This window comes from Agrilus planipennis, unplaced genomic scaffold (genome assembly GCF_000699045.2).
Source record: "Agrilus planipennis isolate EAB-ADULT unplaced genomic scaffold, Apla_2.0 scaffold32, whole genome shotgun sequence".
Classification (NCBI taxonomy): Eukaryota; Metazoa; Arthropoda; class Insecta; order Coleoptera; family Buprestidae; genus Agrilus; species Agrilus planipennis.
In genome coordinates, this window is record NW_020439506.1 from 95,346 (window position 1) to 109,986 (window position 14,641).

The 14,641-nt window shown below is 34.2% G+C and overlaps 1 protein-coding gene across 5 annotated transcripts in view; it reads left to right on the top strand.

The window, feature by feature from the left end:
• Window positions 1–14,641, top strand: part of LOC108735748 — a 169,201-nt gene that overhangs the window by 29,736 nt on the left and 124,824 nt on the right. For 2 of the 5 annotated variants that reach the window (XM_018467882.2, XM_018467881.2), the window contains exon 1: window positions 9,778–9,957. The exons of the other annotated variants lie outside the window; for them this stretch is intronic. The gene's annotated coding sequence lies outside the window, so the exon portion shown is untranslated. Of the gene's footprint in view, window positions 1–9,777; window positions 9,958–14,641 lie in introns of those variants that run through there. 5 annotated transcript variants of the gene reach the window in all.

The following is a 14,641-nucleotide window of genomic DNA, read 5'->3' on the forward strand; positions in this document are numbered from 1 at the left end:
AGCATAGAAGTGACTTCTTTTTATTGAAAGCGACACGACCCTGCGCTATCCTCTGCTTTAGAATCGATCCAATCATTATTATTTGCACATAGCAATTTGAATTTAAGTGATGTAGCTTATATATTTTGCTTTTGCACATTATACCGTATATAGGGCAATATCTATATTATTGGAGGATTTCGAAAAGAATAAAGCTTCATTAACTCACTTTGTTGAGGAAGGAAGGATACACGTTATTAGGAATAACAACTCAAAAGGATAATCAAGCACCCACTTCAAAAGAGTTCTACATTAAGGGATAATAAATCAAGCGCTTCCTGTTTTGTTGCGAAAATGCCTTTTTCCTTTGACGGAAAGGACTCAATTTGAATTTTTTATACCGAGTCCGAAAAGCTGCTGATAACCGTTTACGACAAAATTGGTTTTAAAAGGAACTGGGTCGCTTTACGTTTGTATCGAAAAACAGCTTTCAAAGCTTCATTGTACAATTCCGAACTCTGTTCGCTTCGACCTGCTTAGTCTGTATTTAAAGGCCCGATGAGGACGAGGCATTGTTTCCGACAAGTGGATTTCTTATTTCAAGAAATGTTTCCTTAAAAAGGAATTAAAAAGGCAATACTCAAAAACATCACAATATATTCCTATGAAATAATAAAAATTGTTGTGTTTACCTACAACAACAGGAGTACGTTCATTCTCATTCAGTTTTAGGAAAAAGCTATAGGTACAAGCTATTCCATAATATATGGTTACTGGCAATTAGTTTCTGAATAATCACTTTTCAATTAAACATCCTTGTTTAGTGCTATTAATTATCTGTATTTTTACAATTATTTTAATTCAAAAACATTTCCGTTTAGTTAGATCTAGTGTAATTATTTACTTTCATTACATTTCAAATTTCTATGTTGCTTCGTTCAGTTCAGCTTTATAACATTTCTTCAAACATTTCTGAAACTGTTTAGGCCATAAATTTCTTTCTACTATTGTTAGGCTTTATGATATTTTGTGAATATTCTCATTGTTATAAAGACAAAATGTATATGAGGAATTCACGTAGTTTCTGGTAGTACCTACAAATAAAGTATTTCTGATTGTCACTAAAACCTAGCTCATTGTTGGCTTTTTCTTACTTATTATAAGAAATTTTCTGTATCTGGTTGCACTTGAAACTCCCTTGTCTATGACGACATTCAGGAAATTCCAACATTTATCCACCACCATGAGATGTTTCAATTGGATTCCACCTCCTTTGCTAGTTGTTCTTTAGTTTAAAGTTGTTAGTTCGTATGTAAGAAACCTTCTTATTAAAAACATCAAGCCAAATTCCCTACTAATTTATTTGAAAACATTCTAGTAGAACTGGAGTTCAAGAACGTAATTTTCGAGCAGTCTCCGGATAATTTTTATCTCACGTCTGCACAATCGTCATCAGAGTTGTCAGTCCTAAGACTGGTTGGACACGCACCACCGCTCCTTCCTATCCTAAGTCAATCGTCGCATTTTCCTACAAGTAGAACATCCCACATCCTTAACCATTGGTGAACAATGATCTTATCTAGGTCTACCTTCCTTCTAAATAGACCTTCCTGCCTGAGAAGGTGTCCCACCAACCTAACTCACCTAATTCATATTGACTTCCACAACGCCCTCTGTTGTCCTCCTCATTTCTAACCTTCTCTATCAACGGTATCCTCATCATAAGTTTATAAGGCCACTCCTACAAAAACTGTGTTCGTCGAAATTTTGTGCTTGAGTTTAAGTTTCAGTGTTAAGTAACAGTAGCTACCTGCACTTGGAATAAGCTTCTAATTTTGGATTCTGTTGCATGACCAGCACGAATTAAACCTTTATGGTTGTAATAACGCTACAAAACGGCGTACATAGTGCAGTGTATCGAGTTTAATTGATATGCGGCAAGTTTGCCGCTCCGATATTTCATAAATAATTCGTCGGTTGTGCTGTTACTGAATGAGAGCGAGTTTGTTCGATTAATTGCGCGTTTCGAGATGTGAAATAATCTCGGTGGGACAGAGATTCGACCAAATCTGCTCGAATTTGTCGAACTGCGGCCGTGGGATTTGCCGGCGCTATCGACACCACACTAATGGACAAATTCTCTAATGACGGACTGCTGTTTATAGCGTCGCGACGCGACCGGTAATTCCCAACAGAATGACTATTCCATTGTTGCCGTTGCGACTGAACCGACAGACAGTTTCAACACAGCGAAAATTCACCCAGGAAAATATAGATACCATGTTAACAAACTAAAGTACAATATATGTACATAGACGTCGGACATGTGTTATGTGATGAAAAGGAACTTAGTAGAAGTTACTAGAAATAATACGGAACCTTCCATGCCTAGTGGTTAGATTATAGCCTCAAGAACAAACGCTGCAGAGGGCGATCGATAGGCAGGCACCTTTGAAGGCCGATAGTTACAGTCATAAGTCAGATGGCGAACAAGGCTGTGCAAAATGAACTTTCCAGATGTTTCTAGAAATAATAAGAAATGTTCCATGCCTAGTGGCTAGGTAGATCACTTAGGTAAATGCTGGGGCAGTAATATTCCACAGATAATCTTTCATTCTCTTCTGTCTTCATTTCGTCCGTCTCAACTTTCTCACCCGAACCACCACCCACCCATTCCCACAATTCCTGAAAGCAGGCTGAAGAGGGCCTTACTGACTGGTGGCAATGAAACACCCAAAAGTTTTTTTTTGGCAGACTCATTATCTGGTCCGATGAATCTTATATTTCATGTGCGATTATTTTCAATCGATCAACTGGTCCACAGAAAATCACTTTTTAATTTTTAAGAGGACACAACAAAGACGTTTTGGGACTGGGGTCTCATATTTCATTTTTGAAAGATGCATAGTCAACAAGACGGTGTTCCAAGACACAACTGTACGTTGTTATAGGTATTTTTAGACAATGTCTTTCTTCAAGGACAGATCTTTCGATTTTGAATTTTTTCCTATGGGGTTTCATGCAAAATAAAATCTACAAAACGTGAAACCAGTCTGTAGCAGAGCTTCGTCCAGCAACTGGCTTAATTTTCCGAAATTTGCAAAAACCTATGAAGCTCTTGAACGCTATTAGAAGAATAACTAAAATGTGTCAATTTTTCAAAACTTTTAAAACCTGTTTGCGTTTCTCTGCTGTTTCTCTTTTGTCTTTTGTAACTTAAATTTTAAGTAAAAAAGGTAATTACTGTCTTGTTTTGTGAAAAATTCAATAGTTTTATCAGTTAAAATACTATAATAATTAATTAAATTGAGAATTATAAAAGATCTTTTGAATTTAATTTAAAAATATTACATCTCTAGTATAATAATTACTTACATGTTTTACTAACGAGATACTTTTGTATTTTGTATTTTTGTAGCGTTAATTCAATGTATTAGTGAATTAATTTTACACACTACAGATAACCTCAAATTAATGGGGAAAAATTGTTGCTGTTGAGATTATCTGTAGTGGATAAAATTAATTCAAAAATTAATTCACTAATACACAAAAGAAAATTTTTGAGAATCATATATTCTCGAAATACATAGTTTATTAAATTTAGTAGGTACCATTGTTTCTGGTCGCGGATGCAAAAAGAATAATAAATTGCTTGTCGTCATTCACATTGTTAAAGCTATCGCTTTAAACTGCTAAAGCCCCAAAACGAACATCTGGTAATCAAAACCTTTTAGAACCGCTGAAAGTTTCCTGATGCTGAAATTGTATACGCCCGTCTTATTTATCTTACGGATTTTATTTGGGAGGGAGGATAGGATTAGCTGCAATAAAAAAAAAACTAACTTGAAAGTTCTTCGTTAATAAGTAACATGACTGTTACGGTAAAAACGTTTTTAATTGTGTTTACGTAAAAATCACTACTGCACAATTATTCACAGACAGGATTGTACTTAGTTTGTATAAAGAACAAATTAGGTATATTGTATTTCGCATTTACCTTTTAAATGCAAGTATGTATTTCAAATAAATCAGATCTCTGCAACTGGCACATGACCAAAAAAGCGTTCTTGTAGAACTTTAATGAAAAAGCTAATTTAAAAAAGAAACGGTAAATGTCTAGATGGTGGCCCCTTCGGGGGTGAGCTTGGGTGGGATCGAAAGTGGAGGTTTCCCCCACCACTGTACCATAAAAAGTTCGTGGCGGACTCACCCCCATAAAAAGTTATGGCGGTTAGATGGGGGTTGGGGTAGGGGGAATTGAAAGAGGGTAGGGGGGATCGAAAGAGGGTGGTCACCNAAAGCTACAGGTACTTCAATAACAACTATTACTATTAAACGTTTTGTCAACTTCCGTTGTGACTGTTCCGAGAAATAGAATATCCTTATTTTGTTGTTTGTTTGCAGCACTGACGTGCGATTTGAAATGGTTCGTTTTCTTTTATTATTTTAACACAGTACGAATAAAGCTCTTGAAGCATTCCGATGTTTCTCTTATGAATATTTTACTGAAATACCTAATCATAACAGTTGTCTTTTCAGGGTAACGCTTTGCTACGTCTCTTCCTTACTTTTATAAAAGGGTGTAGGGGTATAAGTATATGTATCAAAATTGTCCCCAAAAGATATTGCATCAAAATTTATAGGATGTGTTGGTACCATAGAATGCCCAAGGCAGTTTATAATTTTTTTGAAGGTGCACATTATTGTAAACAAAACAATGTTCACGGCTACGGGAACACTCATTTCGTTTGTGTTTTCCTTCTGTAATGTTATGATTTTATTTTATTTAAAAGACTCCTTCATTACTAAATGGATATAAATATGATATATAATAATGAAATATTGAAATTACATTTTCAGTATGAAAACAAAGTCAATAGGGATTAAAGTTGTTTACTCTTTAAAAATAACCGCCAACTGGGACTCCCAGTTACCACGTGGTTTTTAGAGTTGCTGTTAACTATTTATTTATTTGTTCTTTTATTTATACACGCTTTTAATAATTTATTATTTTATCTTTACCTATGTGTATTGTGCTACTAAGTTTTTAAGAACTCCTGTACCACCCTTTTCTACGGGTCGCCAGCAATACATAGTGACACTTAAAAAGCTACTTTGATAAATTCTTAACCTAGAGGCGAAGCGTAGGTGTGGTTTAATTACAATTACAACTTTTTGTCCTTATTTGGCTTTGATTTCTTATTGTTATTATTATCATAGAAGGGGAAAACATGGAACACAAATTAAAATATTTCCTAATAATAAACTGTCAACGGTGCATTTATTATGAAACATGACATAAGATACGGAGACTAAACGTGGCAATATAACTGCATGAATTGGAAAACGTTATAATATTGAAATTTATGGTTAACGAAACCTACACTATTAGTTTGTATGTTAGGTACTTTTCAACAAGCACGATTTTGTAATATTTTTAATTAAAGAAAGCGAACCAATAAAGCCATACATTCCAAGTTAAGCGCGTATCATAAATATTTTATAGGCAGGTACTGAAGAATAAAGTACATATGCACATATATAAAATAACTGTAGGAATGTAAAATTGTATTGTTACAAAACAGAAGGAGGAGACTGTGGTAAATATTAATTAAAAAATTAAAAGGAATACTCACCCCTAATTACCACAAATAATTTTATATGAGCGGACACGTGTTTCGCCCACTTCACACGTGGGCGTACTTGCGTTGATAATGCCCACGTGTGAAGTGGGCGAAACACGTGCCCGCTCGAAAAGTTTTTATGGTAATTGGGGGTGTTTTCTTTTTAATTTTTTTAATAATTACCTTATATGCACTTGCAGTTATTAAATTTATATAGAAATTGAGATCAGTAACGTAAGGAAGAGGAATAGTGGAAGAAGAAAAAAAGATTTGGGCAATGACTTACGGGCACGATATCGCTTAGATGTCAACAAATTATAGAGCGACAAAAGAGATGATGAGGGTATTGGAAAAGTATTTAAGAGGGAAAGGATCAGAATTCAATGTCAATAAGATAAAGGTAATGGTAGAGGTAGAAAAGGAAGAGAAAATACGAATACAGTATGGAAAGGAAAAGTAATAGAAAATGTTAAAAAATATAGTTACTTGGGATACATAAAAGGAGAAAATAATAATATATATACGGATTCGCAAACAGCGAAGGCTGACGCATTATAAGGAAGAATATGAATGAATGTGAGTGATTGGAATATGATAGTAAAAGGTGTGGGGTGAAGGGAAAAAATCAAGTGGAGAATTTATACAAAAAGTATATAAAATGAGTATTTAAATTAGATACAAATACACCAGATTGCGTTATTAAAAGGGAAATAAAATATGAGAAGTTGGCAGAGGAACCCAGAAAAAGAGAAATTCAGTATGAGAAAAAATTAGAAAATCTAAAAGAAGGAAAGGGAGAAAGGCAATAGTAGAAATAGGTACAAAAGATAGGTATAAGAAGGAAAGAGAGGAGGCATTGTGGGCATTGAAATAAAATCAAGAACAAAATATTGATACATCAAGGTATGTAGGATGCATAAAGGCTTGGATGTGGTAGCATTAGCAAGGAGATTTTGCGCCAAGATATTTGAAAGAGATGGAGGTGATTGCAAGGTTTAGAATGGGAAGTGAATGTAAAATGACAGTAAGGATTGAGATGAGTGTAGTGAAATAATAAGCGAGAGTGAGAAGGGTATGGTCCATTTGAACAGTATATGTAACAAAAGAAAAGGGAAGCATTTTAGGGGTGAAGGATAAAGGACAATACCTAATGTATGGGAGAAGAGGTACTTTTTATGAATTTGGATTGCNAGTCAATAAGAAATAGGCGAGATAGGTTAGAGGGACACCTTCTTAGACATGAAGGTCTAGTCAGAGACATATTACAGGCAGAAACAGGAGTTAGGAGGGGTAGAGGTAGACCTACATTAGATTATTGTTCGCAAATAGTTAAGGATGTGGGTTGTTCTAGTTTTAGGGAAATGCGATGTTTAGCTCAGAATAGGAAAGAGTGGAGGTACATGTCCTAGCAGTCTTAGGACTGACGACCCTATTATGATGAGCATTGTACTATCAGCTGATAAACCTAGTTATACTATCTTTAAAAACTTATCCTGAATTTGATAAATTCATACCCTAGGTGTTCTAAAAAGAGAGTAAAAGAAAGAAAATTTATTGACCGTTTCGTAAGTGAAAAATACGTGTCAGCAACCCTGGCTCATTTTTATTGTTCAAACCAAATCCCCAGTTCCCTTAAATATCATTATTAAACGTTTGTACATTATACCATTTATATGTGTATATTTTCCATGACAAATGATCTTCAAGAAACAAGCATGTAATTTATAACAGGCAGACTAAAACAAGAGTTAGATAAGTTATGCCAGCGTTTCATCCCGGCTTCGAACGAGTAGACAGATAAAATATTTGCTTCGAGTGCAATACTTTACGCAAGAAAGAATTTTGCGTATCTAAAATACTTTATTAACTTTTAAACTATCATTAAAAAGAACGGGCAAATTTAACTTGCTCTAATTAAGATGACTACGTACATTGTTCGGTTTGGTAAATATTAAGAAAGTTTTCTTTAAAAAAATTGGAGGTATGCTCATTTCAGTAGACTTGGATCAGTTCGTGTATTTTTTTGTTCATAGGATATAAATAAACGAAAATATGTTCGTGAAGTATTCCTTTCTATGTTTCTCTTATTGAAAACTAAAAAGTGCCATGAGCCATCAGCGACTAGTAAATAGGTATCAAAATTATAACCTTACTTTATATGAAAAAGGAGAAAAAGGAGACTGTGGTAAATAATAATTAATTAAAAAATTAAAAACACCCAACCCTATTTCCTTTGTTTTCCATTATTTCTTCTTTCGGTCTACAACCCCCGCCACCATAAATAGTTAGAATTTTAAATTTTAGGAACAGTCTCGCATTAATAATGCCCACGTATGAAGTGGGCGAAACACGTGTCCGCTCAAAAAGTTTTTGTCTTAAGCAGAATTGAAGAAAATAGCGTCGATAGTTGTGAGAGTTATGAAAACTTGAAAACCTGTCGCTCCTCCAATACATAAATTGACCCTTCCTCTGATGCATAAATTGACCTTTTTAGCTGGCAAAATCGTAGGTAGGGAGAAAAAAGCTCATTATACTTTTGTTCATTAAACATACTTTTTCATACAGTACCTGCCAAAAGGTTTGTTCAATCATGAATAGTAGTGCGAGTCGAAAACAAGCGTTAAAGCCTTTAATATGTCTTCAAATATAAATAAACATCTCATTGATATTTTCACTAGTAAATGGTACCAATAACAGTACATTTGAGCAATGCAATTGTAGTGGATAAAATGGTCAATTTTTCCGTGCAGTACTGTACGGATTNTATGTATATTAATATTACAATTCATTGTTGTTGTACTTTTTCTGTTAAAAAATTATACAATTTCTATTTTTTCTCTCGAATAAACTAAATAACTAACCAAAATAGAAAGTTGTTTATTTTATATGGCGCCCGCTTAGTATGACGTCTTTGTCATTTCTCGTCGATGTCATTATAAGCGGATTCTACTGTATATTGGAAGTGAATTGAAGTATATTCACTGTTATAATTTAACAAAAAGAAATCACTTCTTGACTCACGAACGGGTTCTTTAGAAACTTTTAATGACGTAAGAACAAAAATGCATAATTTGTTGAACGTGAGAAATATATTTTTTCAGTCACGTGTTTATGAAAATATCATCTGCTTCACAGGATACTATATTAAACTAACTGAACTCTCAAAACCTTTTGAACAAAGCGTAACACCCCTGAAATACTTTAAACTGCATTATTATTTATATAAAGATGATTTGTGTGTATTTGTACGAATTTTCTTATACCAACCTCGTTGTATTCTTCATAAGATGAAATCGCTCTTTAATTATTGTATCATCGCTTGTAATAATATATAACTATGTTCGGTTCTCGCCACTTGTCTATATTTTGCCATTTTGTGTAGGCTGCTCAACAGTGCCCAATATTTTTGTAAGTCACTTTATTATTTTATCGGAAATTAGCTCACCTATTATGGTTGTTTTATGAAATCCTACAAAAGGCGCGGTAAACGCCATCTGTAGTACAAAACTACATTTTAGTGGAATTTCCATAGGCTCAAGGTTAATTTAAATAGATAGATATCTATTTGTTGAAGTGAATCCACGGCGTAGCTTACCACTACGTGATAGGCACGTTACCAAAATCGAACAAAGAAATTCGAAGAAAACCGAAACTGCCAGACGCTGATCTCGATTTCGATCTTGTTGGATCATTTCAGCAAGTAGATATCCATCTATTATGTACCTTAGTAGAAATAAATCCTTTGTAATTCCTCAATAATTTTAACCCCCTACAGTTTCTTCCTCGAATATTGTCAAAATCTATGAGTCATTTCTAGTTGAACTAGAATTTTGAAATTAAAACTGAAGGGGGATATTACTACAAAAATTCAGAAAAAAATCAAAATTTCGAATTGAAAATATTTAAAATTCCACTTTTGAATGGCAGTGGGTATACATATATACATAAAATTGGATTAAGGATATGCGATAAATTTTTAAATTTCAACACTGTACGGTAGTTAATGATTTCAACATTTTTATATATACGTATATGTATTGTATATATCTGCAATAATAAAGTCGATTCAACCTACACCTTTTTAATTAAACTGCAATAGGAATCTTATCGTTCACCATTATTCATTCTTAATATCTGAAAACACTATACGCCATGTCATAGTAGAACGACAAGGTCAGTTTATCGGTAGTCGTGCCGTCATATGAACGTATTTGGAAATATGCAAGTTCGTTAATGGGAAAGTGCAAGTTAAAAATTTATGACATGCGTGTACTTGAAGTGTCTGTTGGAAACTGAACTATATTTAAGGAATTCTACCAGATATTTAAAATGTAATCAGTTACCGCAATAAAGAGTAAGTCTGATTTTCGAAAGCAAACCGATTTTTCACTCTTCCAAAAACTCATCATATCATAATATTAAAATGAAGCACATTTTTACATTGTTATCTAGTAACTTAGTGTGGTGTCAGTGGTGTAAGTAGGAAGGGGACTCATGTTCGGCAGATTCCGTCTGTCTCGAGTTGGACCGCGTTTAATTTTTATCAATTTAGTTCCTATCGGTCTCGCATGTAAATTTATTAGTTTATTATGATTTAAAACGCTCTTAAATAAAATTAATACAAATATCACTTTTTGTCATGTTAGCGAGGAAAGCTCGTTTTGCGTGCTATGAAATAGGAAAGATATGGCCTCTTTTCAGCTGCGTTTTGGTCGGGAGGTAATGAAATTAGTCATTTGAGCGCATGCGCTGAAGTTTATGAGCATGCGCAGAAATCAGTTGTTCAATGATAATGTCTTTCTAACCTCTAAATCATTTACTGTTATTTCGCCAACTGTCAATTTAACGACGAGCTTTCCGCACAAACATGACAAAAAATAGTATACATACCTCGGGTAGAAACAGGGTTATCTCAGACTGCATGTTTGGCAAATCACATACAGTCTAAAAAAACCCTGTTTCTTCCCTCGATAGGTAATGTACTATTTACTAATGTACACCTAAATATCTAGCGTAATGAGAAAGAATCATAAAGGATACTACATTTTTAATTTTTAGGATTTATAAGGGCCACCGAAATGTACCTACCTATAGTGGAATTCNCGATCATCATGAAATTTTGTACACACATTGTCAGGGGACAGAAAAACACATAGGGTACCTTGTATTCAGAAAAAATAGTTTTTCCGAGGGATACTACTTTTATTTGGTCGATTTCGCGCCTTAACTACTCAATCGACCACCTTGAAATTATTTATCCAGAGAAAAATACTGTTCATAAGGGATGGAAAAAAAATAATTTTATGGGGTCAATTTCACGCTTTAAGGGTCATCCATAAAATATGCCACACGTTAAGAACGGGGGAGGGGGTCCAAGAAGTGAGAAATTGTGTGACAAGCAGTGGGAGGGATCCTAAGTTTCGTGGCGTCTCATTTCAAAATCTTATACATCTAAGTGTTAAAATGCCAAATTTGAACTATTAACGTTTATCTCCATTATTTCTGTTACCCATCAATTGGTGTAATGTTATTCCTTTTCTATTATTAGTGTTCATTGCAATTCCTATCTGATATCTCTTTTCTGCGTTTGCGCCGCTGACCCACTTTTACCTGTATATATCAAACTGCCTAGCAATTTTATATTCTGAATATATAAATAATTGTTATTTATAGAATTGGCTGCACTTGGACTTTCTATTTTCGATTTACGTTTGAAAATATACAAGCGAGTTTAAATAACCGATTAGCACAGGAAATAAACCGAAAAAAAAAGAAGATATACAATTGTAATAAAAGTACAATATTTTTCATTTATTTGAAACAAAATAAAACAAGTACATTTGTTGGTAAAGTTTATAATTCTTGATTTTCGATATTTGAAGTATGTAGACGTCATCATGTTCACATATGTTTCAGGCAATTAATGATTAATACGCATACATATAATGTATAAAGAAGAAAGACCATTCTAACGCAAATTTTATTTTTAATGATGAGCAAAGTAAGACCAAGACTCCTAGTAATTGCTGTTTCGGCTTTGGTCTTGATATTGCTCAAATACTTTTAGTCTTGGTTTTGGTCTTACTTTAATAGTTTTGGTCTTGGTCTTGGTCTTGCGTGTTAATGATCTCGATTTCGATCTTGTTGGATCATTTCAGCAAGTAGATATCCATCTATTTAATTGGACCTTGTTGAGCATATTGAAATTCCACTAAAATGTAACNTTTATGAAATCCTACAAAAGGCGCGGTAAGCGCCATCTGTAGTACAAAACTACATTTTAGTAGAATTTCAATATGCTCAAAAAGGTCCATTTAAATAGATGGATACAGGTCTGACGAAGGAAGCTGGCGAGCGGTCGCGCAGGTACTTGCCCGTTTATGACCTATTTGGGTAAGTCACTTAGAACCGATACACAAATAAGCTTTCAGTAGGCGTAAATTGTAATATTAATACAGATGGGACAGTAGCGTACTAGAAAATAATGTAAAAACATGACTTATCAAAAAGAAAAAATTAACCTATTGCTTTTGTTTTATAGTTAGTTTTTACATTCACTTTCATCATTGGAATCTCTATCACTGTCACCAACATCAACAATTAGTTCTTCTGTTTGTATGTCTATTACTTACTCATTGATACCTGCTTTTAAATATTTTATCTACGCCCCTGATAGAAATACTGAAGAATGAGGGCTGCAATCTTTATACCTAAAACTGCCTACTTTTGCCACCGCGCATCCACGCCATTTTAAAATTTCCGCCAGCTTCCAGCGTCAGGCCTGTATCTACTTGCTGAACTGAATCCACGGTGTAGCTCATCACTACGTGATAGGCACGTTACGAAAATCGAACAAAGAAATTCGAAGAAAATCGAAACAATCAGACGCGGATCTCGATTTCGATCTTGTTGGATCAATTCAGCAAGTAGATATCCATCTATTTAATTGGACCTTGTTGAGCATATTGAAATTCCACTAAAATGTAACATTACACTACAAATGGCGTTTTTTCATTTCATAAAACGCGCTGTGATAAGGCAGCCGGTAGAGCTGGTGTGTGTTCTGTCGAAGCGACGCGCTGATGATATCCAACAAGATCGAAATTGCGACTCGCGTCTGGCAGTTTCGGCAGAATTTCTTTGTTGGATTGTGAAAGGTTATCGTGAAATTGACATGGTGTAGGTCTGGAAAAAGCTACCTACGAAAATAGTAAGCAAATGTGACAATTTGGTTGTGGTAATGTAATATTTGTTTGCAAATTACGTGAAAATCAGTTCATACGTCGTCAATTTTAAATGTTCAGGGCGGAGATTTTGCCATACAGGCCAAAAGTTTTGTAATACAACGTATTAACTAATTATCATATTGAATTATCTTACGATTTAAGTAAAAAGTAAACAGATGATTACACATTTTTAATTCACCATTAAACTGACATGTTTCCGGTTTAAAATGAAGTCATTTACGAAATTTCAGATGAGTGTTAATTTATGTTCTTATAAATTTAGTTTACACACCTATCACGTATACAAGCTGCGTTGTTGATTGAGTTGAATAAATAGGTACCTTAGTAAGATATTCATCTAACTTCTAGCATGTGAAGTAGGAACTTCAATTAGCAGCAGATATCAGTAGATTACGATATACTGTCGGAAGTAAATAATTGCCTATGATGTGCTGACGAGATATGAAAGATCGGAATCGAGACTTTCGTCTGCTGATTTCGATAAATTACTGACAGACGGCTTATAAGTACTATCCTTATAACCCTTAACCTTTTTATTTGAGGTAATAATGGCACAATTTTCGAAGTAATTAGTCGCTACATCACAGCCCTCTTAAACAATGGGTTAGCCAAGGGGTCGGTAAATCACAGCTCGCGAACCGCGTACGGCTCATTAAGTTCCTTTAAAAAAATTAAAGCTAAAGCGGAACGGACAGACACGCAACGCTCGCGTATACCTGAAACAAGAGACTTGCACTTTATGACTGACTTTACAATGGATCTCAAAATCTAAGGCTTTAAGGAAAAGAAAAGCTGCATTTTCATAATAGGAAGAAGCAGTTGGTTTGCTCTTTTTGGCAGAAGATTTGGCGGTGAGCATGTTACTACTTGCTTTTGTTGATACTGATGGTTACTCCACGAGAACAATCAAAACAGTAAAGGATATCTTTGCTAAACGATTTGATCAGTTCAAAATAAATAAGACTATCTCGGCTTTCATTATTGCGAATCCTCTGAAAGCAAACAGCAAAGAACTACATTTTATTCTGTTTNGACTTGCACTTTATGACTGACTTTACAATGCATCTCAAAATCTAAGGCTTCAAGAAAAAGAAAAGCTGCATTTTCATAATAGGAAGAAGCAGTTGGTTTGCTCTTTTTGGCAGAAGATTTGGAGGTGAGCATGTTACTACTTGCTTTTGTTGATACTGATGGTTACTCCACGATAACAATAAAAAAATTAAGGATATCTTTGCTGAACGATTTGATCAGTTCAAAATAAATAAGACTATCTCGGCTTTCATTATTGCGAATCCTCTGAAAGCAAACAGCAAAGAACTAAATTTTATTCTGTTTAATATCAATGCTGGTTCATTTGAAATCTAATTACTGGATTTAAAAAGCATAGATGGAGTTCGAAATTTACAAGTCTATATAGTAGCTTAGAAGAGCTAGAAAGGCAAAATGTCTTTTGATATCCCGGCATAAGTGAACAGCTCTAAAAGGGATGCCTTGAGTCGGAGGTAGTAATTTGCGATACTTGGAATAGTCGTTCGAAATGCTACGACAAAAAAAAATGGCTTTTAACATGCTGACAATCTTAGGATCAACATATTCGTGCGAGTAAGTTTTCTCTTCCATGAAGATAATAAAGAGCAAGCTAAGAAGCCAAATAACTAATCAAAATTTAGAGTCAAGTCTTAAACCAAAAACTACTAGTTATAGATTTCTTCTTTAGCATAATACCATGTTTTGTAACATAATAAGAATATAAACAGTAGTGTATTTAATTATCACTTCTTTATTCGATAA